We start from the raw sequence: 27,530 nt of genomic DNA on the forward strand, positions 1-27,530 counted from the left end.
TCATTGTGGACGTTCTGCCTCTTTTCCTATGCTTTCAATGCAATTCCAGTCTACCTCCTGAAATCGGTTTCCTGCAATTCTGCCCCGCTTTCAAGTCCTCTTGGCAGCCTTACTTCAGTCTATTTTTGGACGATAGCTGTCATTTATAACTCTGCAGGTTTGTGAATTACAGTGCCCCTGAGCTCCTTTCTTCAACTCACTTTATTTTGAGCTGGCCACAACATCGCAGGATGGCTTCAGGCCATAATCTGGTTCCAGCACGGCACGCTGAGCCTTTGGTTAATTCCTCTTCCTGGTGGGAAATGAGAGTTAAATTTGCCCGTCCAGACACCTCCAGCTAGCCTCTAATTGGATCTCGCTATTCCTGTTCATCTTCCGCAGAAATTGCAAACTGGGCCAAACAGGAGGTTAAAGGGACTGACTCTCCAAGTCGGGAGAGTGTTAGTAAAGCGTCTGGAATGTTGCACCCGAGTACCAGGGTACGAAAACTGAGACATATTTGAACACGTCTCCCGATCACATGGTTGATCATACTCTAGGTTCCACATGCATGTTTTAGCTGAAGGAAGAATACCTTAAACCTGGGTAGTTGAAACCCGTGGAATGGGTACCATGCAATATGACTTCAAAGGGTCTTCATTTGCACACGAACCTCTCCAATCCTATCACTGCTGCGTTTATGACCCTGTACACATGCTTGATTCTCTTTCGGAGACATAGCAATCCATAGGTTTTAAGATACTTACTAGTCAGGTACATTCTTAGGAGTTTAATATGCGGTGTTGAGTCCATTTCGTTGAGCAAGGAGTAGCTCTTGTCTATTCCATATTTGGCTTAAGGAACTTTATCTGTGCTCATTTCAATCTCTGGTTTTATGCAGCACCCCAACTCACCTTTACCCTTAAGCAAGCATAAGTTGGTTTTCTAAATTTGAGACCCTGTTCTGTTCTGTGATTCAGTTCCTGTGTAGCCAAGTTTCCATTCCGTGTATTACTGATATCTTATGATGTTTCTTTTTCTGTGTGACTTATTTCAGTTAGAATCATCATACCTGAATCGACTCATTTTGATGCTAAGGGCCTGATGACATAGATTTCATTGCTGAGTGATATTGCTTTGTAAGTAAATACCACAACATCTTTATCCATTTTTCACTTTCTGCGATGTTGAACTTGTTCTGTAATCGAGGTTCTTGTAAACAGAGGCGTCCCAAACTTTGGGGTGGCTGTGTCTTTTTGATTTTAAATTCCCTAAGCTATCGGACCATAAGTGGAAGTGCCCTAGGCTCTGTTGCTTTGTTTTTTAGATGTTTCAGGAAACACCATACACTTCTCCCGAGTGGTTGTTGGCAATTTACATCCCGCCCTTCAGCATAACAAGGCTCCCAGTTCTCCATGGCCTGTCCTGCCTTTCTGGATTTTAAACTTTTTTCAGATGGCCCTTTTGACCAGGGGGAAGTGAGACTTCATTGTAGTGCAGATTTCCTTTGCAAGCTTGCTTGGTTGGCCAAAAAGGGCGTATGCGTTTTTTCCTGAATATATTCAGGAAAAAACGCATACGCCCTTTTTGGCCAAGTGCATCATTGTGGACGTTCTGCCTCTTTTCCTATGCTTTCAATGCAATTCCAGTCTACCTCGTGAAATCGGTTTCCTGCAATTCTGCCCCGCTTTCAAGTCCTCTTGGCAGCCTTACTTCAGTCTATTTTTGGACGATAGCTGTCATTTATAACTCTGCAGGTTTGTGAATTACAGTGCCCCTGAGCTCCTTTCTTCAACTCGCTTTCTTGTGAGCTGGCGGAAACACCGCAGGATGGCTTCTGGCCCTAATCTGGTTCCGGCACGACACACTGAGCCTTTGGTTAATTCCTCTTCCTGGTGGGAAATGAGAGTTAAATTTGCCCGTCCAGAAACCTCCAGCTAGTCTCTCATTGGTTCTCGCTATTCCTGTTCATCTTCCACAGAAATTGCAAACTGGGCCAAACAGGAGGTTAAAGGGACTGACTCTCCAAGTCGGGAGAGTGTTAGTAAAGCGTCTGGAATGTTGCACCCGAGTACCAGGGTACGAAAACTGAGACATGTTTGAACACGTCTCCCGATCACATGGTTGATCATACTCTAGGTTCCACATGCATGTTTTAGCTGAAGGAAGAATACCTTAAACCTGGGTAGTTGAAACCTGTGGAATGGGTACCATGCAATATGACTTCAAAGGGTCTTCATTTGCTCAGCGAACATCTCCAATCCTATCACTGCTGCGTTTATGCCCCTGTACACATGCTTGATTCTCTTTCGGAGACATAGCAATCCATAGGTTTTAAGATACTTACTAGTCAGGTACATTCTTAGGCGTTTAATATGCGGTGTTGAGTCCATTTCGTTGAGCAAGGAGTAGCTCTTGTCTATTCCATATTCGGCTTAAGGAACTTTATCTGTGCTCATTTCAATCTCTGGTTTTATGCAGCACCCAAACTCACCTTTCCCCTTAAGCAAGCATAAGTTGGTTTTCTAAATTTGAGACCCTGCTCTGTTCTGTAATTCAGTTCCTGTGTAGCCAAGTTTACATTCCGTGTATTACTGATATCTTATGATGTTTCTTTTTCTGTGTGACTTATTTCAGTTAGAATCAACATACCTGAATCCACTCATTGTGCTGCTAAGGGCCTGATGACACAGATTTCATTGCTGAGTGATATTGCTTTGTAAGTAAATACCACAACTTTTTTATCCATTTTTCACTTTCTGCGATGTTGAACTTGTACTGTAAACGAGGTTCTTGTAAACGGAGCCTTTCGAAACTTTGGGGTGGCTGTGTCTTTTTGATTTTAAATTCCCTAAGCTATAGGACCATAAGTGGAAGTGCCCTAGGCTCTGTTGCTTTGTTTTTTGGATGTTTCAGGAAACACCATACACTTCTCCCGGGTGGTTGTTGGCAATTTACATCCCGCCCTTCAGCATAACAAGGCTCCCAGTTCTCCATGGCCTGTCCTGCCTTTCTGGATTTTACACTTTTTTCAGATGGCCCTTTTGACCGGGGGGAAGTGAGACTTCATTGTAGTGCAGATTTCCTTTGCAAGCTTGCTTGGTTGGCCAAAAAGGGCGTATGCGTTTTTTCCTGAATATATTCAGGAAAAAACGCATACGCCCTTTTTGGCCAAGTGCATCATTGTGGACGTTCTGCCTCTTTTCCTATGCTTTGAATGCAATTCCAGTCTACCTCCTGAAATCGGTTTCCTGCAATTCTGCCCCGCGTTCAAGTCCTCTTGGCAGCCTTACTTCAGTATATTTTTGGACGATAGCTGTCATTTATAACTCTGCAGGTTTGTGAATTACAGTGCCCCTGAGCTCCTTTCTTCAACTCGCTTTCTTTTGAGCTGGCCGCAACACCGCAGGATGGCTTCAGGCCCTAATCTGTTTCCGGCACGGCACACTGAGCCTTTGGTTATTTCCTCTTCCTGGTGGGAAATGAGAGTTAAATTTGCCTGTCCAGACACCTCCAGCTAGTCTCTCATTGGTTCTCGCTATTCCTGTTCATCTTCCGCAGAAATTGCAAACTGGGTCAAACAGGAGGTTAAAGGCGCTGACTCTCCAAGTGGGGAGAGTGTTAGTAAAGCGTCTGGAATGTTGCACCCGAGTACCAGGGTACGAAAACTGAGACATATTTGAACACGTCTCCCGATCACATGGTTGATCATACTCTGGGTTCCACATGCATGTTTTAGCTGAAGGAAGAATACCTAAAACCTGGGTAGTTGAAACCCGTGGAATGGGTACCATGCAATATGACTTCAAAGGGTCTTCATTTGCTCACCGAACCTCTCCAATCCTATCACTGCTGCGTTTATGCCCCTGTACACATGCTTGATCCTCTTTCGGAGACATAGCAATCCATAGGTTTTAAGATACTTACTAGTCAGGTACATTCTTAGGCGTTTAATATGCGGCGTTGAGTCCATTTCGTTGAGCAAGGAGTAGCTCTTGTCTATTCCATATTTGGCTTAAGGAACTTTATCTGTGCTCATTTCAATCTCTGGTTTTATGCAGCACCCCAACTCACCTTTCCCCTTAAGCAAGCATAAGTTGGTTTTCTAAATTTGAGACCCTGTTCTGTTCTGTAATTCAGTTCCTGTGTAGCCAAGTTTCCATTCCGTGTATTACTGATATCTTATGATGTTTCTTTTTCTGTGTGACTTATTTCAGTTAGAATCATCATACCTGAATCCACTCATTGTGCTGCTAAGGGCCTGATGACACAGATTTCATTGCTGAGTGATATTGCTTTGTAAGTAAATACCACAACTTCTTTATCCATTTTTCACTTTCTGCGATGTTGAACTTGTACTGTAAATGAGGTTCTTGTAAACAGAGCCGTTCGAAACTTTGGGGTGGCTGTGTCTTTTTGATTTTAAATTCCCTAAGCTATAGGACCATAAGTGGAAGTGCCCTAGGCTCTGTTGCTTTGTTTTTTAGATGTTTCAGGAAACACCATACACTTCTCCCGAGTGGTTGTTGGCAATTTACATCCCGCCCTTCAGCATAACAAGGCTCCCAGTTCTCCATGGCCTGTCCTGCCTTTCTGGATTTTAAACTTTTTTCAGATGGCCCTTTTGACCAGGGGGAAGTGAGACTTCATTGTAGTGCAGATTTCCTTTGCAAGCTTGCTTGGTTGGCCAAAAAGGGCGTATGCGTTTTTTCCTGAATATATTCAGGAAAAAACGCATACGCCCTTTTTGGCCAAGTGCATCATTGTGGACGTTCTGCCTCTTTTCCTATGCTTTCAATGCAATTCCAGTCTACCTCCTGAAATCGGTTTCCTGCAATTCTGCCCCGCTTTCAAGTCCTCTTGGCAGCCTTACTTCAGTCTATTTTTGGACGATAGCTGTCATTTATAACTCTGCAGGTTTGTGAATTACAGTGCCCCTGGGCTCCTTTCTTCAACTCGCTTTCTTTTGAGCTGGCCGCAACACCGCAGGATGGCTTCAGGCCCTAATCTGGTTCCGGCACGACACACTGAGCCTTTGGTTAATTCCTCTTCCTGGTGGGAAATGAGAGTTAAATTTGCCCGTCCAGACACCTCCAGCTAGTCTCTCATTGGTTCTCGCTATTCCTGTTCATCTTTCACAGAAATTGCAAGCTGGGGCAAACAGGAGGTTAAAGGGACTGACTCTCCAAGTCGGGAGAGTGTTAGTAAAGCATCTGGAATGTTGCACCCGAGTACCAGGGTACGAAAACGGAGACATATTTGAACACGTCTCCCGATCACATGGTTGATCATACTCTGGGTTCCACATGCATGTTTTAGCTGAAGGAAGAATACCTAAAACCTGGATAGTTGAAACCCGTGGAATGGGTACCATGCAATATGACTTCAAAGGGTCTTCATTTGCTCGCCGAACCTCTCCAATCCTATCACTGCTGCGTTTATGCCCCTGTACACATGCTTGATCCTCTTTCGGAGACATAGCAATCCATAGGTTTTAAGATACTTACTAGTCAGGTACATTCTTAGGCGTTTAATATGCGGTGTTGAGTCCATTTCGTTGAGCAAGGAGTAGCTCTTGTCTATTCCATATTTGGCTTAAGGAACTTTATCTGTGCTCATTTCAATCTCTGGTTTTATGCAGCACCCCAACTCACCTTTCCCCTTAAGCAAGCATAAGTTGGTTTTCTAAATTTGAGACCCTGTTCTGTTCTGTAATTCAGTTCCTGTGTAGCCAAGTTTACATTCCGTGTATTACTGATATCTTATGATGTTTCCTTTTCTGTGTGCCTTATTTCAGTTAGAATCATCATACCTGAATCCACTCATTGTGCTGCTAAGGGCCTGATGACACAGTTTTCATTGCTGAGTGATATTGCTTTGTAAGTAAATACCACAACTTCTTTATCCATTTTTCACTTTCTGCGATGTTGAACTTGTACTGTAAACGAGGTTCTTGTAAACAGAGCCGTTCCAAACTTTGGGGTGGCTGTGTCTTTTTGATTTTAATTTCCCTAAGCTATAGGACCATAAGTGGAAGTGCCCTAGGTTCTGTTGTTTTGTTTTTTAGATGTTTCAGGAAACACCATACACTTCTCCCGAGTGGTTGTTGGCAATTTACATCCCGCCCGTCAGCATAACAAGGCTCCCAGTTCTCCATGGCCTGTCCTGCCTTTCTGGATTTTACACTTTTTTCAGATGTCCCTTTTGACCGGGGGGAAGTGAGACTTCATTGTAGTGCAGATTTCCTTTGCAAGCTTGCTTGGTTGGCCAAAAAGGGCGTATGCGTTTTTTCCTGAATATATTCAGGAAAAAACGCATACGCCCTTTTTGGCCAAGTGCATCATTGTGGACGTTCTGCCTCTTTTCCTATGCTTTCAATGCAATTCCAGTCTACCTCCTGAAATCGGTTTCCTGCAATTCTGCCCCGCTTTCAAGTCCTCTTGGCAGCCTTACTTCAGTATATTTTTGGACGATAGCTGTCATTTATAACTCTGCAGGTTTGTGAATTACACTGCCCCTGAGCTCCTTTCTTCAACTCGCTTTCTTGTGAGCTGGCCGCAACACCGCAGGATGTCTTAAGGCCCTAATCTCGTTCCGGCACGGCACGCTGAGCCTTTGGTTAATTCCTCTTCCTGGTGGGAAATGAGGGTTAAATTTGCCCGTCCAGACACCTCCAGCTAGTCTCTCATTGGTTCTCCCTATTCCTGTTCATCTTCCGCAGAAATTGCAAACTGGGCCAAACAGGAGGTTAAAGGGACTGACTCTCCAAGTCGGGAGAGTGTTAGTAAAGCATCTGGAATGTTGCACCCGAATACCAGGGTACGAAAACTGAGACATATTTGAACACGTCTCCCGATCACATGGTTGATCATACTCTAGGTTCCACATGCATGTTTTAGCTGAAGGAAGAATACCTTAAAACTGGGTAGTTGAAACCCGTGGAATGGATACCATGCAATATGACTTCAAAGGGTCTTCATTTGCTCACCGAACCTCTCCAATCCTATCACTGCTGCGTTTATGCCCCTATACACATGCTTGATTCTCTTTCGGAGACATAGCAATCCATAGGTTTTAAGATACTTACAAGTCAGGTACATTCTTTGGCGTTTAATATGCGGTGTTGAGTCCATTTCGTTGAGCAAGGAGTAGCTCTTGTCTATTCCATATTTGGCTTAAGGAACTTTATCTGTGCTCATTTCAATCTCTGGTTTTATGCAGCACCCCAACTCACCTTTCCCCTTAAGCAAGCATAAGTTGTTTTTATAATTTGAAACCCTGTTGTGTTCTGTAATTCAGTTCCTGTGTAGCCAAGTTTCCATTCCGTGTATTACTGATATCTTATGATGTTTCTTTTTCTGTGTGACTTATTTCAGTTAGAATCATCATACCTGAATCCACTCATTGTGCTGCTAAGGGCCTGATGACACAGATTTCATTGCTGAGTGATATTGCTTTGTAAGTAAATACCACAACTTCTTTATCCATTTTTCACTTTCTGCGATGTTGAACTTGTACTGTAAACGAGGTTCTTGTAAACAGAGGCGTCCCAAACTTTGGGGTGGCTGTGTCTTTTTGATTTTAATTTCCCTAAGCTATAGGACCATAAGTGGAAGTGCCCTAGGTTCTGTTGCTTTGTTTTTTAGATGTTTCAGGAAACACCATACACTTCTCCCGGGTGGTTGTTGGCAATTTACATCCCGCCCTTCAGCATAACAAGGCTCCCAGTTCTCCATGGCCTGTCCTGCCTTTCTGGATTTTACACTTTTTTCAGATGGCCCTTTTGACCGGGGGGAAGTGAGACTTCATTGTAGTGCAGATTTCCTTTGCAAGCTTGCTTGGTTGGCCAAAAAGGGCGTATGCGTTTTTTCCTGAATATATTCAGGAAAAAACGCATACGCCCTTTTTGGCCAAGTGCATCATTGTGGACGTTCTGCCTCTTTTCCTATGCTTTGAATGCAATTCCAGTCTACCTCCTGAAATCGGTTTCCTGCAATTCTGCCCCGCGTTCAAGTCCTCTTGGCAGCCTTACTTCAGTATATTTTTGGACGATAGCTGTCATTTATAACTCTGCAGGTTTGTGAATTACAGTGCCCCTGAGCTCCTTTCTTCAACTCGCTTTCTTTTGAGCTGGCCGCAACACCGCAGGATGGCTTCAGGCCCTAATCTGGTTCCGGCACAGCAAACTGAGCCTTTGGTTATTTCCTCTTCCTGGTGGGAAATGAGAGTTAAATTTGCCTGTCCAGACACCTCCAGCTAGTCTCTCATTGGTTCTCGCTATTCCTGTTCATCTTCCGCAGAAATTGCAAACTGGGCCAAACAGGAGGTTAAAGGCGCTGACTCTCCAAGTGGGGAGAGTGTTAGTAAAGCGTCTGGAATGTTGCACCCGAGTACCAGGGTACGAAAACTGAGACATATTTGAACACGTCTCCCGATCACATGGTTGATCATACTCTGGGTTCCACATGCATGTTTTAGCTGAAGGAAGAATACCTAAAACCTGGGTAGTTGAAACCCGTGGAATGGGTACCATGCAATATGACTTCAAAGGGTCTTCATTTGCTCACCGAACCTCTCCAATCCTATCACTGCTGCGTTTATGCCCCTGTACACATGCTTGATCCTCTTTCAGAGACATAGCAATCCATAGGTTTTAAGATACTTACTAGTCAGGTACATTCTTAGGCGTTTAATATGCGGTGTTGAGTCCATTTCGTTGAGCAAGGAGTAGCTCTTGTCTATTCCATATTCGGCTTAAGGAACTTTATCTGTGCTCATTTCAATCTCTGGTTTTATGCAGCACCCCAACTCACCTTTCCCCTTAAGCAAGCATAAGTTGGTTTTCTAAATTTGAGACCCTGTTCTGTTCTGTAATTCAGTTCCTGTGTAGCCAAGTTTCCATTCCGTGTATTACTGATATCTTATGATGTTTCTTTTTCTGTGTGACTTATTTCAGTTAGAATCAACATACCTGAATCCACTCATTGTGCTGCTAAGGGCCTGATGACACAGATTTCATTGCTGAGTGATATTGCTTTTTAAGTAAATACCACAACTTTTTTATCCATTTTTCACTTTCTGCGATGTTGAACTTGTACTGTAAACGAGGTTCTTGTAAACAGAGGCGTCCCAAACTTTGGGGTGGCTGTGTCTTTTTGATTTTAATTTCCCTAAGCTATAGGACCATAAGTGGAAGTGCCCAAGGCTCTGTTGCTCTGTTTTTTAGATGTTTCAGGAAACACCATACACTTCTCCTGAGTGTCTGTTGGAAATTTACATCCTGCCGATCAGCATAACAAGGCTCCCAGTTCTCCATGGCCTGTCCTGCCTTTCTGGATTTTACACTTTTTTCAGATGGCCCTTTTGACCGGGGAGAAGTGAGACTTCATTGTAGTGCAGATTTCCTTTGCAGGTTTGCTTGGTTGGCCAAAAAGGGCGTATGCGTTTTTTCCTGAATATATTCAGGAAAAAATGCATACGCACTTTTTGGCCAAGTGCATCATTGTGGACGTTCTGCCTCTTTTCCTATGCTTTCAATGCAATTCCAGTCTACCTCCTGAAATCGGTTTCCTGCAATTCTGCCCCGCTTTCAAGTCCTCTTGGCAGCGTTACTTCAGTCAATTTTTGGACGATAGCTGTCATTTATAACTCTGCAGGTTTGTGAATTACAGTGCCCCTGAGCTCCTTTCTTCAACTCGCTTTCTTGTGACCTGGCCGCAACACCGCAGAATGGCTTCAGGCCCTAATCTGGTTCTGGCATGGCACGCTGAGCCTTTGGTTAATTCCTCTTCCTGGTGGGAAATGAGAGTTAAATTTGCCCATCCAGACACCTCCAGCTAGTCTCTCATTGGTTCTCGCTATTCCTGTTCATCTTCCACAGAAATTGCAAACTGGGCCAAACAGGAGGTTAAAGGGACTGACTCTCCAAGTCGGGAGAGTGTTAGTAAAGCGTCTGGAATGTTGCACCCGAGTACCAGGGTACGAAAACTGAGACATGTTTGAACACGTCTCCCGATCACATGGTTGATCATACTCTAGGTTCCACATGCATGTTTTAGCTGAAGGAAGAATACCTTAAACCTGGGTATTTGAAACCCGTGGAATGGGTACCATGCAATATGACTTCAAAGGGTCTTCATTTGCTCACCGAACATCTCCAATCCTATCACTGCTGCGTTTATGCCCCTGTACACATGCTTGATTCTCTTTCGGAGACATAGGAATCCATAGGTTTTAAGATACTTACTAGTCAGGTACATTCTTAGGCGTTTAATATGCGGTGTTGAGTCCATTTCGTTGAGCAAGGAGTAGCTCTTGTCTATTCCATATTCGGCTTAAGGAACTTTATCTGTGCTCATTTCAATCTCTGGTTTTATGCAGCACCCCAAGTCACCTTTCCCCTTAAGCAAGCATAAGTTGGTTTTCTAAATTTGAGACCCTGTTCTGTTCTGTAATTCAGTTCCTGTGTAGCCAAGTTTACATTCCGTGTATTACTGATATCTTATGATGTTTCTTTTTCTGTGTGACTTATTTCAGTTAGAATCAACATACCTGAATCCACTCATTGTGCTGCTAAGGGCCTGATGACACAGATTTCATTGCTGAGTGATATTGCTTTTTAAGTAAATACCACAACTTTTTTATCCATTTTTCACTTTCTGCGATGTTGAACTTGTACTGTAAACGAGGTTCTTGTAAACGGAGCCTTTCGAAACTTTGGGGTGGCTGTGTCTTTTTGATTTTAAATTCCCTAAGCTATAGGACCATAAGTGGAAGTGCTCTAGGCTCTGTTGCTTTGTTTTTCGGATGTTTCAGGAAACACCATACACTTCTCCCGGGTGGTTGTTGGCAATTTACATCCCGCCCTTCAGCATAACAAGGCTCCCAGTTCTCCATGGCCTGTCCTGCCTTTCTGGATTTTACACTTTTTTCAGATGGCCCTTTTGACCGGGGGGAAGTGAGACTTCATTGTAGTGCAGATTTCCTTTGCAAGCTTGCTTGGTTGGCCAAAAAGGGCGTATGCGTTTTTTCCTGAATATATTCAGGAAAAAACGCATACGCCCTTTTTGGCCAAGTGCATCATTGTGGACGTTCTGCCTCTTTTCCTATGCTTTGAATGCAATTCCAGTCTACCTCCTGAAATCGGTTTCCTGCAATTCTGCCCCGCGTTCAAGTCCTCTTGGCAGCCTTACTTCAGTATATTTTTGGACGATAGCTGTCATTTATAACTCTGCAGGTTTGTGAATTACAGTGCTCCTGAGCTCCTTTCTTCAACTCGCTTTCTTTTGAGCTGGCCGCAACACCGCAGGATGGCTTCAGGCCCTAATCTGGTTCCGGCACGGCAAACTGAGCCTTTGGTTATTTCCTCTTCCTGGTGGGAAATGAGAGTTAAATTTGCCTGTCCAGACACCTCCAGCTAGTCTCTCATTGGTTCTCGCTATTCCTGTTCATCTTCCGCAGAAATTGCAAACTGGGCCAAACAGGAGGTTAAAGGCGCTGACTCTCCAAGTGGGGAGAGTGTTAGTAAAGCGTCTGGAATGTTGCACCCGAGTACCAGGGTACGAAAACTGAGACATATTTGAACACGTCTCCCGATCACATGGTTGATCATACTCTGGGTTCCACATGCATGTTTTAGCTGAAGGAAGAATACCTAAAACCTGGGTAGTTGAAACCCGTGGAATGGGTACCATGCAATATGACTTCAAAGGGTCTTCATTTGCTCACCGAACCTCTCCAATCCTATCACTGCTGCGTTTATGCCCCTGTACACATGCTTGATCCTCTTTCAGAGACATAGCAATCCATAGGTTTTAAGATACTTACTAGTCAGGTACATTCTTAGGCGTTTAATATGCGGTGTTGAGTCCATTTCGTTGAGCAAGGAGTAGCTCTTGTCTATTCCATATTTGGCTTAAGGAACTTTATCTGTGCTCATTTCAATCTCTGGTTTTATGCAGCACCCCAACTCACCTTTCCCCTTAAGCAAGCATAAGTTGGTTTTCTAAATTTGAGACCCTGTTCTGTTCTGTAATTCAGTTCCTGTGTAGCCAAGTTTATATTCCGTGTATTACTGATATCTTATGATGTTTCTTTTTCTGTGTGACTTATTTCAGTTAGAATCATCATACCTGAATCCACTCATTGTGCTGCTAAGGGCCTGATGACACAGATTTCATTGCTGAGTGATATTGCTTTGTAAGTAAATACCACAACTTCTTTATCCATTTTTCACTTTCTGCGATGTTGAACTTGTACTGTAAATGAGGTTCTTGTAAACAGAGCCGTTCGAAACTTTGGGGTGGCTGTGTCTTTTTGATTTTAATTTCCCTAAGCTATAGAACCATAAGTGGAAGTGCCCTAGGTTCTGTTGCTTTGTTTTTTAGATGTTTCAGGAAACACCATACACTTCTCCCGAGTGGTTGTTGGCAACTTACATCCCGCCCATCAGCATAACAAGGCTCCCAGTTCTCCATGGCCTGTCCTGCCTTTCTGGATTTTACACTTTTTTCAGATGGCCCATTTGACCAGGGGGAAGTGAGACTTCATTGTAGTGCAGATTTCTTTGCAAGCTTGCTTGGTTGGCCAAAAATGGCGTATGCGTTCTTTCCTGAATATATTCAGGAAAAAACGCATACGCCCTTTTTGGCCAAGTGCATCATTGTGGACGTTCTGCCTCTTTTCCTATGCTTTCAATGCAATTCCAGTCTACCTCCTGAAATTGGTTTCCTGCAATTCTGCCCCGCTTTCAAGTCCTCTTGGCAGCCTTACTTCAGTAAATTTTTGGACGATAGCTGTCATTTATAACTCTGCAGGTTTGTGAATTACAGTGCCCCTGAGCTCCTTTCTTCAACTCGCTTTCTTGTGAGCTGGCTGAAACACCGCAGGATGGCTTCTGGCCCTAATCTGGTTCCAGCACGGCACGCTGAGCCTTTGGTTAATTCCTCTTCCTGGTGGGAAATGAGAGTTAAATTTGCCCGTCCAGACACCTCCAGCTAGTCTCTCATTGGTTCTCGCTATTCCTGTTCATCTTCCACAGAAATTGCAAACTGGGCCAAACAGGAGGTTAAAGGGACTGACTCTCCAAGTCGGGAGAGTGTTAGTAAAGCGTCTGGAATGTTGCACCCGAGTACCAGGGTACGAAAACTGAGACATATTTGAACACGTCTCCCGATCACATGGTTGATCATACTCTAGGTTCCACATGCATGTTTTAGCTGAAGGAAGAATACCTTAAACCTGGGTAGTTGAAACCCGTGGAATGGGTACCATGCAATATGACTTCAAAGGGTCTTCATTTGCTCACCGAACATCTCCAATCCTATCACTGCTGCGTTTATGCCCCTGTACACATGCTTGATTCTCTTTCGGAAACATAGCAATCCATAGGTTTTAAGATACTTACTAGTCAGGTACATTCTTAGGCGTTTAATATGCGGTGTTGAGTCCATTTCGTTGAGCAAGGAGTAGCTCTTGTCTATTCCATATTCGGCTTAAGGAACTTTATCTGTGCTCATTTCAATCTCTGGTTTTATGCAGCACCCCAACTCACCTTTCCCCTTAAGCAAGCATAAGTTGGTTTTCTAAATTTGAGACCCTGTTCTGTTCTGTAATTCAGTTCCTGTGTAGCCAAGTTTCCATTCCGTGTATTACTGATATCTTATGATGTTTCTTTTTCTGTGTGACTTATTTCAGTTAGAATCAACATACCTGAATCCACTCATTGTGCTGCTAAGGGCCTGATGACACAGATTTCATTGCTGAGTGATATTGCTTTTTAAGTAAATACCACAACTTTTTTATCCATTTTTCACTTTCTGCGATGTTGAACTTGTACTGTAAACGAGGTTCTTGTAAACAGAGGCGTCCCAAACTTTGGGGTGGCTGTGTCTTTTTGATTTTAATTTCCCTAAGCTATAGGACCATAAGTGGAAGTGCCCAAGGCTCTGTTGCTCTGTTTTTTAGATGTTTCAGGAAACACCATACACTTCTCCTGAGTGTCTGTTGGAAATTTACATCCTGCCGATCAGCATAACAAGGCTCCCAGTTCTCCATGGCCTGTCCTGCCTTTCTGGATTTTACACTTTTTTCAGATGGCCCTTTTGACCGGGGAGAAGTGAGACTTCATTGTAGTGCAGATTTCCTTTGCAGGTTTGCTTGGTTGGCCAAAAAGGGCGTATGCGTTTTTTCCTGAATATATTCAGGAAAAAATGCATACGCACTTTTTGGCCAAGTGCATCATTGTGGACGTTCTGCCTCTTTTCCTATGCTTTCAATGCAATTCCAGTCTACCTCCTGAAATCGGTTTCCTGCAATTCTGCCCCGCTTTCAAGTCCTCTTGGCAGCGTTACTTCAGTCAATTTTTGGACGATAGCTGTCATTTATAACTCTGCAGGTTTGTGAATTACAGTGCCCCTGAGCTCCTTTCTTCAACTCGCTTTCTTGTGACCTGGCCGCAACACCGCAGAATGGCTTCAGGCCCTAATCTGGTTCTGGCATGGCACGCTGAGCCTTTGGTTAATTCCTCTTCCTGGTGGGAAATGAGAGTTAAATTTGCCCATCCAGACACCTCCAGCTAGTCTCTCATTGGTTCTCGCTATTCCTGTTCATCTTCCACAGAAATTGCAAACTGGGCCAAACAGGAGGTTAAAGGGACTGACTCTCCAAGTCGGGAGAGTGTTAGTAAAGCGTCTGGAATGTTGCACCCGAGTACCAGGGTACGAAAACTGAGACATGTTTGAACACGTCTCCCGATCACATGGTTGATCATACTCTAGGTTCCACATGCATGTTTTAGCTGAAGGAAGAATACCTTAAACCTGGGTATTTGAAACCCGTGGAATGGGTACCATGCAATATGACTTCAAAGGGTCTTCATTTGCTCACCGAACATCTCCAATCCTATCACTGCTGCGTTTATGCCCCTGTACACATGCTTGATTCTCTTTCGGAGACATAGGAATCCATAGGTTTTAAGATACTTACTAGTCAGGTACATTCTTAGGCGTTTAATATGCGGTGTTGAGTCCATTTCGTTGAGCAAGGAGTAGCTCTTGTCTATTCCATATTCGGCTTAAGGAACTTTATCTGTGCTCATTTCAATCTCTGGTTTTATGCAGCACCCCAAGTCACCTTTCCCCTTAAGCAAGCATAAGTTGGTTTTCTAAATTTGAGACCCTGTTCTGTTCTGTAATTCAGTTCCTGTGTAGCCAAGTTTACATTCCGTGTATTACTGATATCTTATGATGTTTCTTTTTCTGTGTGACTTATTTCAGTTAGAATCAACATACCTGAATCCACTCATTGTGCTGCTAAGGGCCTGATGACACAGATTTCATTGCTGAGTGATATTGCTTTTTAAGTAAATACCACAACTTTTTTATCCATTTTTCACTTTCTGCGATGTTGAACTTGTACTGTAAACGAGGTTCTTGTAAACGGAGCCTTTCGAAACTTTGGGGTGGCTGTGTCTTTTTGATTTTAAATTCCCTAAGCTATAGGACCATAAGTGGAAGTGCTCTAGGCTCTGTTGCTTTGTTTTTCGGATGTTTCAGGAAACACCATACACTTCTCCCGGGTGGTTGTTGGCAATTTACATCCCGCCCTTCAGCATAACAAGGCTCCCAGTTCTCCATGGCCTGTCCTGCCTTTCTGGATTTTACACTTTTTTCAGATGGCCCTTTTGACCGGGGGGAAGTGAGACTTCATTGTAGTGCAGATTTCCTTTGCAAGCTTGCTTGGTTGGCCAAAAAGGGCGTATGCGTTTTTTCCTGAATATATTCAGGAAAAAACGCATACGCCCTTTTTGGCCAAGTGCATCATTGTGGACGTTCTGCCTCTTTTCCTATGCTTTGAATGCAATTCCAGTCTACCTCCTGAAATCGGTTTCCTGCAATTCTGCCCCGCGTTCAAGTCCTCTTGGCAGCCTTACTTCAGTATATTTTTGGACGATAGCTGTCATTTATAACTCTGCAGGTTTGTGAATTACAGTGCTCCTGAGCTCCTTTCTTCAACTCGCTTTCTTTTGAGCTGGCCGCAACACCGCAGGATGGCTTCAGGCCCTAATCTGGTTCCGGCACGGCAAACTGAGCCTTTGGTTATTTCCTCTTCCTGGTGGGAAATGAGAGTTAAATTTGCCTGTCCAGACACCTCCAGCTAGTCTCTCATTGGTTCTCGCTATTCCTGTTCATCTTCCGCAGAAATTGCAAACTGGGCCAAACAGGAGGTTAAAGGCGCTGACTCTCCAAGTGGGGAGAGTGTTAGTAAAGCGTCTGGAATGTTGCACCCGAGTACCAGGGTACGAAAACTGAGACATATTTGAACACGTCTCCCGATCACATGGTTGATCATACTCTGGGTTCCACATGCATGTTTTAGCTGAAGGAAGAATACCTAAAACCTGGGTAGTTGAAACCCGTGGAATGGGTACCATGCAATATGACTTCAAAGGGTCTTCATTTGCTCACCGAACCTCTCCAATCCTATCACTGCTGCGTTTATGCCCCTGTACACATGCTTGATCCTCTTTCAGAGACATAGCAATCCATAGGTTTTAAGATACTTACTAGTCAGGTACATTCTTAGGCGTTTAATATGCGGTGTTGAGTCCATTTCGTTGAGCAAGGAGTAGCTCTTGTCTATTCCATATTTGGCTTAAGGAACTTTATCTGTGCTCATTTCAATCTCTGGTTTTATGCAGCACCCCAACTCACCTTTCCCCTTAAGCAAGCATAAGTTGGTTTTCTAAATTTGAGACCCTGTTCTGTTCTGTAATTCAGTTCCTGTGTAGCCAAGTTTATATTCCGTGTATTACTGATATCTTATGATGTTTCTTTTTCTGTGTGACTTATTTCAGTTAGAATCATCATACCTGAATCCACTCATTGTGCTGCTAAGGGCCTGATGACACAGATTTCATTGCTGAGTGATATTGCTTTGTAAGTAAATACCACAACTTCTTTATCCATTTTTCACTTTCTGCGATGTTGAACTTGTACTGTAAATGAGGTTCTTGTAAACAGAGCCGTTCGAAACTTTGGGGTGGCTGTGTCTTTTTGATTTTAATTTCCCTAAGCTATAGAACCATAAGTGGAAGTGCCCTAGGTTCTGTTGCTTTGTTTTTTAGATGTTTCAGGAAACACCATACACTTCTCCCGAGTGGTTGTTGGCAACTTACATCCCGCCCATCAGCATAACAAGGCTCCCAGTTCTCCATGGCCTGTCCTGCCTTTCTGGATTTTACACTTTTTTCAGATGGCCCATTTGACCAGGGGGAAGTGAGACTTCATTGTAGTGCAGATTTCTTTGCAAGCTTGCTTGGTTGGCCAAAAATGGCGTATGCGTTCTTTCCTGAATATATTCAGGAAAAAACGCATACGCCCTTTTTGGCCAAGTGCATCATTGTGGACGTTCTGCCTCTTTTCCTATGCTTTCAATGCAATTCCAGTCTACCTCCTGAAATTGGTTTCCTGCAATTCTGCCCCGCTTTCAAGTCCTCTTGGCAGCCTTACTTCAGTAAATTTTTGGACGATAGCTGTCATTTATAACTCTGCAGGTTTGTGAATTACAGTGCCCCTGAGCTCCTTTCTTCAACTCGCTTTCTTGTGAGCTGGCTGAAACACCGCAGGATGGCTTCTGGCCCTAATCTGGTTCCAGCACGGCACGCTGAGCCTTTGGTTAATTCCTCTTCCTGGTGGGAAATGAGAGTTAAATTTGCCCGTCCAGACACCTCCAGCTAGTCTCTCATTGGTTCTCGCTATTCCTGTTCATCTTCCACAGAAATTGCAAACTGGGCCAAACAGGAGGTTAAAGGGACTGACTCTCCAAGTCGGGAGAGTGTTAGTAAAGCGTCTGGAATGTTGCACCCGAGTACCAGGGTACGAAAACTGAGACATATTTGAACACGTCTCCCGATCACATGGTTGATCATACTCTAGGTTCCACATGCATGTTTTAGCTGAAGGAAGAATACCTTAAACCTGGGTAGTTGAAACCCGTGGAATGGGTACCATGCAATATGACTTCAAAGGGTCTTCATTTGCTCACCGAACATCTCCAATCCTATCACTGCTGCGTTTATGCCCCTGTACACATGCTTGATTCTCTTTCGGAAACATAGCAATCCATAGGTTTTAAGATACTTACTAGTCAGGTACATTCTTAGGCGTTTAATATGCGGTGTTGAGTCCATTTCGTTGAGCAAGGAGTAGCTCTTGTCTATTCCATATTCGGCTTAAGGAACTTTATCTGTGCTCATTTCAATCTCTGGTTTTATGCAGCACCCCAACTCACCTTTCCCCTTAAGCAAGCATAAGTTGGTTTTCTAAATTTGAGACCCTGTTCTGTTCTGTAATTCAGTTCCTGTGTAGCTAAGTTTCCATTCCGTGTATTACTGATATCTTATGATGTTTCTTTTTCTGTGTGACTTATTTCAGTTAGAATCAACATACCTGAATCCACTCATTGTGCTGCTAAGGGCCTGATGACACAGATTTCATTGCTGAGTGATATTGCTTTGTAAGTAAATACCACAACTTTTTTATCCATTTTTCACTTTCTGCGATGTTGAACTTGTACTGTAAACGAGGTTCTTGTAAACAGAGGCGTCCCAAACTTTGGGGTGGCTGTGTCTTTTTGATTTTAATTTCCCTAAGCTATAGGACCATAAGTGGAAGTGCCCAAGGCTCTGTTGCTCTGTTTTTTAGATGTTTCAGGAAACACCATACACTTCTCCTGAGTGTCTGTTGGAAATTTACATCCTGCCGATCAGCATAACAAGGCTCCCAGTTCTCCATGGCCTGTCCTGCCTTTCTGGATTTTACACTTTTTTCAGATGGCCCTTTTGACCGGGGAGAAGTGAGACTTCATTGTAGTGCAGATTTCCTTTGCAGGTTTGCTTGGTTGGCCAAAAAGGGCGTATGCGTTTTTTCCTGAATATATTCAGGAAAAAATGCATACGCACTTTTTGGCCAAGTGCATCATTGTGGACGTTCTGCCTCTTTTCCTATGCTTTCAATGCAATTCCAGTCTACCTCCTGAAATCGGTTTCCTGCAATTCTGCCCCGCTTTCAAGTCCTCTTGGCAGCGTTACTTCAGTCAATTTTTGGACGATAGCTGTCATTTATAACTCTGCAGGTTTGTGAATTACAGTGACCCTGAGCTCCTTTCTTCAACTCGCTTTCTTGTGACCTGGCCGCAACACCGCAGAATGGCTTCAGGCCCTAATCTGGTTCTGGCATGGCACGCTGAGCCTTTGGTTAATTCCTCTTCCTGGTGGGAAATGAGAGTTAAATTTGCCCATCCAGACACCTCCAGCTAGTCTCTCATTGGTTCTCGCTATTCCTGTTCATCTTCCACAGAAATTGCAAAGTGGGCCAAACAGGAGGTTAAAGGGACTGACTCTCCAAGTGGGGAGAGTGTTAGTAAAGCGTCTGGAATGTTGCACCCGAGTACCAGGGTACGAAAACTGAGACATATTTGAACACGTCTCCCGATCACATGGTTGATCATACTCTGGGTTCCACATGCATGTTTTAGCTGAAGGAAGAATACCTTAAACCTGGGTAGTTGAAACCCGTGGAATGGGTACCATGCAATATGACTTCAAAGGGTCTTCATTTGCTCACGAACCTCTCCAATCCTATCACTGCTGCGTTTATGCCCCTGTACACATGCTTGATTCTCTTTCGGAGACATAGCAATCCATAGGTTTTAAGATACTTACTAGTCAGGTACATTCTTAGGCGTTTAATATGCGGTGTTGAGTCCATTTCGTTGAGCAAGGAGTAGCTCTTGTCTATTCCATATTTGGCTTAAGGAACTTTATCTGTGCTCATTTCAATCTCTGGTTTTATGCAGCACCCCAACTCACCTTTACACTTAAGCAAGCATAAGTTGGTTTTCTAAATTTGAGACCCTGTTCTGTTCTGTAATTCAGTTCCTGTGTAGCCAAGTTTCCATTCCGTGTATTACTGATATCTTATGATATTTCTTTTTCTGTGTGACTTCTTTCAGTTAGAATCATCGTACCTGAATCCACTCATTATGCTGCTACGGCCCTGATGACATAGATTTCATTGCTGAGTGATACTGCATTGTACGTAAGTACCACAAGTTCTTTATCTATTTTTCACTTTCTGTGATATTGAACTTGTACGGTAAACGAGGTTCTTGTAAACGGAGGCTTCCCAAACTTTGGGGTGGCTGTGTCTTTTTGATTTTAATTTCCCTAAGCTATAGGACCATAAGTGGAAGTACCCTAGGCTCTGTTGTTTTGTTTTTTAGATGTTTCAGGAAACACCATACACTTCTCCTAGTGTCTCTTGGCAATTTACATCCCGCCCATCAGCATAACAAGGCTCCCAGTTCTCAATGGCCTGTTGCCTTTCTGGATTTTACACTTTTTTCAGATGGCCCTTTTGACCGGGGGGAAGTGAGACTTCTTTGTAGTGCAGATTTCCTTTGCAAGCTTGCTTGGTTGGCCAAAAAGTGCATATGGGTTTTTTCCTGAATATATTCAGGTAAAAACGCATACGCCCTTTTTGGCCAAGTGCATCATTGTGGACGTTCTGCCTCTTTTCCTATGCTTTCAATGCAATTCCAGTCTACCTCCTGAAATCAGTTTCCTGCAATTCTGCCCCGCTTTCAAGTCCTCTTGGCAGCCTTACTTCAGTCTATTTTTGGACGATAGCTGTCATTTATAACTCTGCAGGTTTGTGAATTACAGTGCCCCTTAGCTCCTTTCTTCAACTCGCTTTCTTGTGAGCTGGCCGCAACACCGCAGAATGACTTCAGGCCCTAATCTGGTTCAGGCACGGCACGCTGAGCCTTTGGTTAATTCCTCTTCCTGGTGGGAAATGAGAGTTAAATTTGCCCGTCCAGACACCTCCAGCTAGCCTCTCATTGGTTCTCGCTATTCCTGTTCATCTTCCGCAGAAATTGGAAACTGGGCCAAACAGGAGGTTAAAGGGACTGACTCTCCAAGTCGGGAGAGTGTTAGTAAAGCGTCTGGAATGTTGCACCCGAGTACCAGGGTACGAAAACTGAGACATATTTGAACACGTCTCCCGATCACATGGTTGATCATACTCTAGGTTCCACATGCATGTTTTAGCTGAAGGAAGAATACCTTAAACCTGGGTAGTTGAAACCCGTGGAATGGGTACCATGCAATATGACTTCAAAGGGTCTTCATTTGCTCACCGAACCTCTCCAATCCTATCACTGCTGCGTTTATGCCCCTGTACACATGCTTGATTCTCTTTCGGAGACATAGCAATCCATAGGTTTTAAGATACTTACTAGTCAGGTACATTCTTAGGCGTTTAATATGCGGTGTTGAGTCCATTTCGTTGAGCAAGGAGTAGCTCTTGTCTATTCCATTTTTGGCTTAAGGAACTTTATCTGTGCTCATTTCAATCTCTGGTTTTATGCAGCACCCCAACTCACCTTTACCCTTAAGCAAGCATAAGTTGGTTTTCTAAATTTGAGACCCTGTTCTGTTTTGTAATTCAGTTCCTGTGTAGCCAAGTTTCCATTCCGTGTATTACTGATATCTTATGATGTTTCTTTTTCTGTGTGACTTATTTCAGTTAGAATCATCGTACCTGAATCCACTCATTATGCTGCTACGGGCCTGATTACATAGATTTCATTGCTGAGTGATACTGTATTGTACGTAAGTTCCACAAGTTCTTTATCCATTTTTCACTCTCTGTGATATTGAACTTGTACGGTAAACAAGGTTCTTGTAAACAGAGGCGTCCCAAACTTTGGGGTGGCTGTGTCTTGTTGATTTTAATTTCCCTAAGCTATAGGACCATAAGTGGAAGTGCCCTAGGCTCTGTTGCTTTGTTTTTTAGATGTTTCAGGAAACACCATACACTTCTCCTGAGTGTCTGTTGGCAATTTACATCCCGCCCATCAGCATAACAAGGCTCCCAGTTCTCCATGGCCTGTCCTGCCTTTCTGGATTTTACACTTTTTTCAGATGGCCCTTTTGACCGGGGAGAAGTGAGACTTCATTGTAGTGCAGATTTCCTTTGCAAGTTTGCTTGGTTGGCCAAAAAGGGCGTATGCGTTTTTTCCTGAATATATTCAGGAAAAACGCATACGCCCTTGTTGGCCACGTGCATCATTGTGGACGTTCTGCCTCTTTTCCTATGCTTTCAATGCAATTCCAGTCTACCTCCTGAAATCGGTTTCCTGCAATTCTGCCCCGCTTTCAAGTCCTCTTGGCAGCCTTACTTCAGTCAATTTTTGGACGATAGCTGTCATTTATAAACTCTGCAGGTTTGTGAATTACAGTGCCCCTGAGCTCCTTTCTTCAACTCGCTTTCTTGTGACCTGGCCGCAACACCGCAGGATGGCTTCAGGCCCTAATCTGGTTCCGGCACGACACACTGAGCCTTTGGTTATTTCCTCTTCCTGGTGGGAAATGAGAGTTAAATTTGCCCGTCCAGACACCTCCAGCTAGTCTCTCATTCGTTCTCGCTATTCCTGTTCATCTTCCGCAGAAATTGCAAACTGGGCCAAACAGGACGTTAAAGGCGCTGACTCTCCAAGTGGGGAGAGTGTTAGTAATGCGTCTGGAATGTTGCACCCGAGTACCAGGGTACGAAAACTGAGACATATTTGAACACGTCTCCCGATCACATGGTTGATCATACTCTAGGTTCCACATACATGTTTTAGCTGAAGGAAGAATACCTTAAACCTGGGTAGTTGAAACCCGTGGAATGGGTACCATGCAATATGACTTCAAAGGGTCTTCATTTGCTCACCGAACCTCTCCAATCCTATCACTGCTGCGTTTATGCCCCTGTACACATGCTTGATTCTCTTTCGGAGACATAGCAATCCAGAGGTTTTAAGATACTTACTAGTCAGGTACATTCTTAGGCGTTTAATATGCGGTGTTGAGTCCATTTCATTGAGCAAGGAGTAGCTCTTGTCTATTCCATATTTGGCTTAAGGAACTTTATCTGTGCTCATTTCAATCTCTGATTTTATGCAGCACCCCAACTCACCTTTACCCTTAAGCAAGCATAAGTTGGTTTTCTAAATTTGAGACCCTGTTCTGTTCTGTAATTCAGTTCCTGTGTAGTCAAGTTTACATTCCGTGTATTACTGATATCTTATGATGTTTCTTTTTCTGTGTGACTTATTTCAGTTAGAATCATCATACCTGAATCCACTCATTGTGCGGCTAAGGGCCTGATGACACAGATTTCATTGCTGAGTGATATTGCTTTGTAAGTAAATACCACAACTTCTTTATCCATTTTTCACTTTCTGCGATGTTGAACTTGTACTGTAATCGAGGTTCTTGTAAACAGAGCCTTTCGAAACTTTGGGGTGGCTGTGTCTTTTTGATTTTAAATTCCCTAAGCTATAGGACCATAAGTGGAAGTGCCCTAGGCTCTGTTGCTTTGTTTTTTAGATGTTTCAGGAAACACCATACACTTCTCCCGAGTGGTTGTTGGCAATTTACATCCCGCCCTTCAGCATAACAAGGCTCCCAGTTCTCCATGGCCTGTCCTGCCTTTCTGGATTTTACACTTTTTTCAGATGGCCCTTTTGACCGGGGGGAAGTGAGACTTCATTGTAGTGCAGATTTCCTTTGCAAGCTTGCTTGGTTGGCCAAAAAGGGCGTATGCGTTTTTTCCTGAATATATTTAGGAAAAAACGCATACGCCCTTTTTGGCCAAGTGCATCATTGTGGACGTTCTGCCTCTTTTCCTATGCTTTCAATGCAATTCCAGTCTACCTCCTGAAATCGGTTTCCTGCAATTCTGCCCCGCTTTCAAGTCCTCTTGGCAGCCTTACTTCAGTCTATTTTTGGACGATAGCTGTCATTTATAACTCTGCAGGTTTGTGAATTACAGTGCCCCTGAGCTCCTTTCTTCAACTCGCTTTCTTGTGAGCTGGCCGCAACACCGCAGGATGACTTCAGGCCCTAATCTGGTTCCGGCACGGCACACTGAGCCTTTGGTTATTTCCTCTTCCTGGTGGGAAATGAGAGTTAAATTTGCCCGTCCAGACACCTCCAGCTAGCCTCTCATTGGTTCTCGCTATTCCTGTTCATCTTCCGCAGAAATTGCAAACTGGGCCAAACAGGAGTTTAAAGGCGCTGACTCTCCAAGTGGGGAGAGTGTTAGTAAAGCGTCTGGAATGTTGCACCCGAGTACCAGGGGAGGAAAACTGAGACATATTTGAACACGTCTCCCGTTCACATGGTTGATCATACTCTGGGTTCCACATGCATGTTTTAGCTGAAGGAAGAATACCTTAAACCTGGAGAGTTGAGACCCGTGGAATGGGTACCATGCAATATGACTCAAAGGGTCTTCATTTGCTCACCGAACCTCTCCAATCCTATCACTGCTGCGTTTATGCCCCTGTACACACGCTTGATTCTCTTTTGGAGACATAGCAATCCATAGGTTTTAAGATACTTACTAGTCAGGTACATTCTTAGGCGTTTAATATGCGGTGTTTAGTCCATTTCGTTGAGCAAGGAGTAGCTCTTGTCTATTCCATATTTGGCTTAAGGAACTTTATCTGTGCTCATTTCAATCTCTGGTTTTATGCAGCACCCCAACTCACCTTCCCCGTTACGCAAGCATAAGCTGGTTTTCTAAACTTGAGACACTGTTCTGTTTTGTAATTCAGTTCATGTGTAGCCAAGTTCACATTCTGTGTATTAGTGATAACTTATGATGTTTCTTTTCTGTGTGACTTATTTCAGTTCGAATCATCATACCTGAATCCACTCATTATGCTGCTACGGGCCTGATGACATAGATTTCATTGCTTAGTGATATTGCATTGTACGTAAGTACCACAAGTTCTTTATCCATTTTTCACTTTCTGCGATATTGAACTTGTACGGTAAACGAGGTTCTTGTAAACAGAGGCGTCCCAATCTTTGGGGTGGCTGTGTCTTTTTGATTTTAATTTCCCTAAGCTATAGGACCATAAGTGGAAGTGCCCTAGGCTCTGTTGCTTTGTTTTTTAGATGTTTCAGGAAACACCATACACTTATCCAGAGTGGCTGTTGGCAATTTACATCCCGCCCATCAGCATAAGAAGGCTCCCAGTTCTCCATGGCCTGTCGTGCCTTTATGGATTTTACACTTTTTTCAGATGGCCCTTTTGACCAGGTGGAAGTGAGACTTCATTGTAGTGCAGATTTCCTTTGCAAGCTTGCTTGGTTGGCCAAAAAGGGCGTATGCGTTTTTTCCTGAATATATTCAGGAAAAAACCCATATGCCCTTTTTGGCCAAGTGCATCATTGTCGAGTTTCTGACTCTCTTCATATGTTTTCAATGCAATTCCAGTCTACCTCCTGAAATCGGTTTCCTGCAATTCTGCCTTGCTTTCAATGCCTCTTCATAGCCTTACCTCAATATATTTTTTAAAAATAGTTGGCCTTTATAACTCTGCAGGTTTTTGAATTGCAGTGGCCCTTAGCTCCATTTTTTAGCTCTTATTTTTGTGGTCTTGCCCCGTAACCACAGGATTCCTTGAAGCCCTATTTTTCTTCTGGGGCACCTTGCTGTGCCTTTGGTTAATTCTTCTTACTGATGTGATATTAGAGTGACATGTGCCCATTGAAACCGCTACAGCTAGTTTCTCACTGGTTCCCCCTATTCCCATTCATCCTCTGCACTAACTGCAGACTGTGCGATACCAGAACTTAAAGGCATTGACTCCATGTGGGGATGTTGTTAGTAAAGCGGCTGGAATGTCGATCCGGAGCCCCAGGAGAGGAAAAATGAGGTGCGTTTTAGAAACCTTTCCCGATCATATGGTATACCAGTCTCTGGGTTTCCCAAGCATGGTTTAGCTGTAGGAAGATTCCCTTCAACCTGGAGTGTTGGGACCCTTGGACTGAGTAGCATGAAGTATTGCATTAAACTTTCGGCAGTTGCTCACCAAAGCTCACCAATCCTGTCAGCCCCAAGTGTCCAGCCTTATGTCTTATCCAGCTTTGGGTTTATATGTGGTCAATCCAGGTTGCATCACAGCCCCTGAGCGAATTTTGTAAGAATTTTTCTCTCTTTCATTGTTTCAGCGTTTTGTTTTTAAAATTTATTTCTATAATGGGGTTTAGCTCCTTTTCACTGCTGTGTTTGTGCCGCTCTGCACACACTTGATTCCCTTATGGAGATATATCAATACATGGGTTTTAAGATTCTTATTCCTCAGATATATTTCTCTGCGGTGTATAGGGTGTGTTGAGGCCAGTTCATTGAGCAAGGTGTAGATCTTGTCTAATACCTATTTGGTTTATTGAACGGTATCTGTGCTAATTTCAAACTCTGGTTTTATGCATCACCCCACCTCTCCTTTCCCCTTAAGCTGACATAAGTGTGTTTTCTAAATGTGAGACACTGTTCTGTTCTGTAATTCATTTCTTGTGCAGCCATATTTACCCTCCCTCTATAAGTGATATCTTATGATATGTTTCTTTTTCTGTTTGACTTATTTCAAGTAGTATTATCGGACCTAAATCCACTCTTTATCCTTCTACTAGCCTTATTACATTGATTTCATGGTGAAGAGATATTCCATTGTACATAAGTACCACATCTTCTTTATCCATTGTTCTCTTTCCTGGGATATTTAAGGTGTACTGAAGTTGAGGTTCTTGTAAACAGAGTAGCCCTAAACTGTGGTGTGCTTGTGTCTTGTTGATTTTTAGACTTCCCTAGATATACTCCCATGATTGGAAGAGTCCTATGCTCTGTAGCTCTGTTTTTTAGATGATTTAGGAACCACCATACACTTCTCCAGAGTGGCTCTCGGCAGTTCACACACTGCCCATCAGCGTATAAAGGCTCCCTGTTCTCCATGGCCTGTCCTGCATTTCTGGTTTTTACAATTTTTTAGGATGGCCCTTTTGACCGGTGGGAAGTGAGACTTCTTTGTTGTGCACATTTGCATTGCTTGCTTGCTTCGTTGCCCATAAAGTGCGTATGCGTTTTTTCCTGGATATAATCAGGAAAAAACGCATACGCCCTTTTGGGCCAACTGCATCATTGTCGAAATTCTGCCGCTTTTCATGTGCGTTAAAGACGAGTCCAATCTATCTCTTGAAATCTGTTTCTTGCAATTCTGTCTTGCATTCAGATCCTCTTCTTTGCCTTACCTCAACATATTTTTGGACGTTAGTTTTCATTTATAACTCTGCAGGTTTGTGAATTGCAGTGACCCTGAGCTCCATTTTTTAAGTTGCTCTTTTGTGAGCTGGCCTCAAACCCGCAGGATTGCTTCAGGCCCTATTTTGGCTCCGGCGAGGCAGGCTGAGCCTTTCTTTAATTCTTATTCTTAATGGGAAATTAGAGTGATATGTGCCCGTCCAAACCCCTACAACTCTTCTCTCATTGGTTCCCCCTCTTCCCGTTCATCCTCCTCACAATTTGCAAAATGTGTGAAACAGAAGTTTAAATGTGCTGATTCTCCAAGTGGGGAGATTCTAAGTAGCGTGGCTGGAATGGTGAACAGGAGCACCAGGAGAGGATAAATGAGGTGCATTTTAGACACAT

General features: G+C 43.5%; 1 long non-coding RNA gene across 50 annotated transcripts in view; it reads left to right on the top strand.

Moving 5' to 3' along the window:
- The window catches only part of LOC307185334, a 3,778,167-nt gene that overhangs the window by 2,696,791 nt on the left and 1,053,846 nt on the right, over positions 1-27,530 (top strand). For all 50 annotated transcript variants that reach the window (XR_013827964.1, XR_013827965.1, XR_013827990.1 and 47 more), the window contains 4 exons: positions 8,936-9,021; positions 10,520-10,601; positions 13,679-13,760; positions 15,259-15,340. This is a non-coding gene — a long non-coding RNA (uncharacterized lncRNA). The remainder of the gene's footprint in view (positions 1-8,935; positions 9,022-10,519; positions 10,602-13,678; positions 13,761-15,258; positions 15,341-27,530) is intronic.

Source organism: Stenella coeruleoalba (genome assembly GCF_951394435.1).
Source record: "Stenella coeruleoalba genome assembly, chromosome: 4".
Taxonomy (NCBI): domain Eukaryota; kingdom Metazoa; phylum Chordata; class Mammalia; order Artiodactyla; family Delphinidae; genus Stenella; species Stenella coeruleoalba.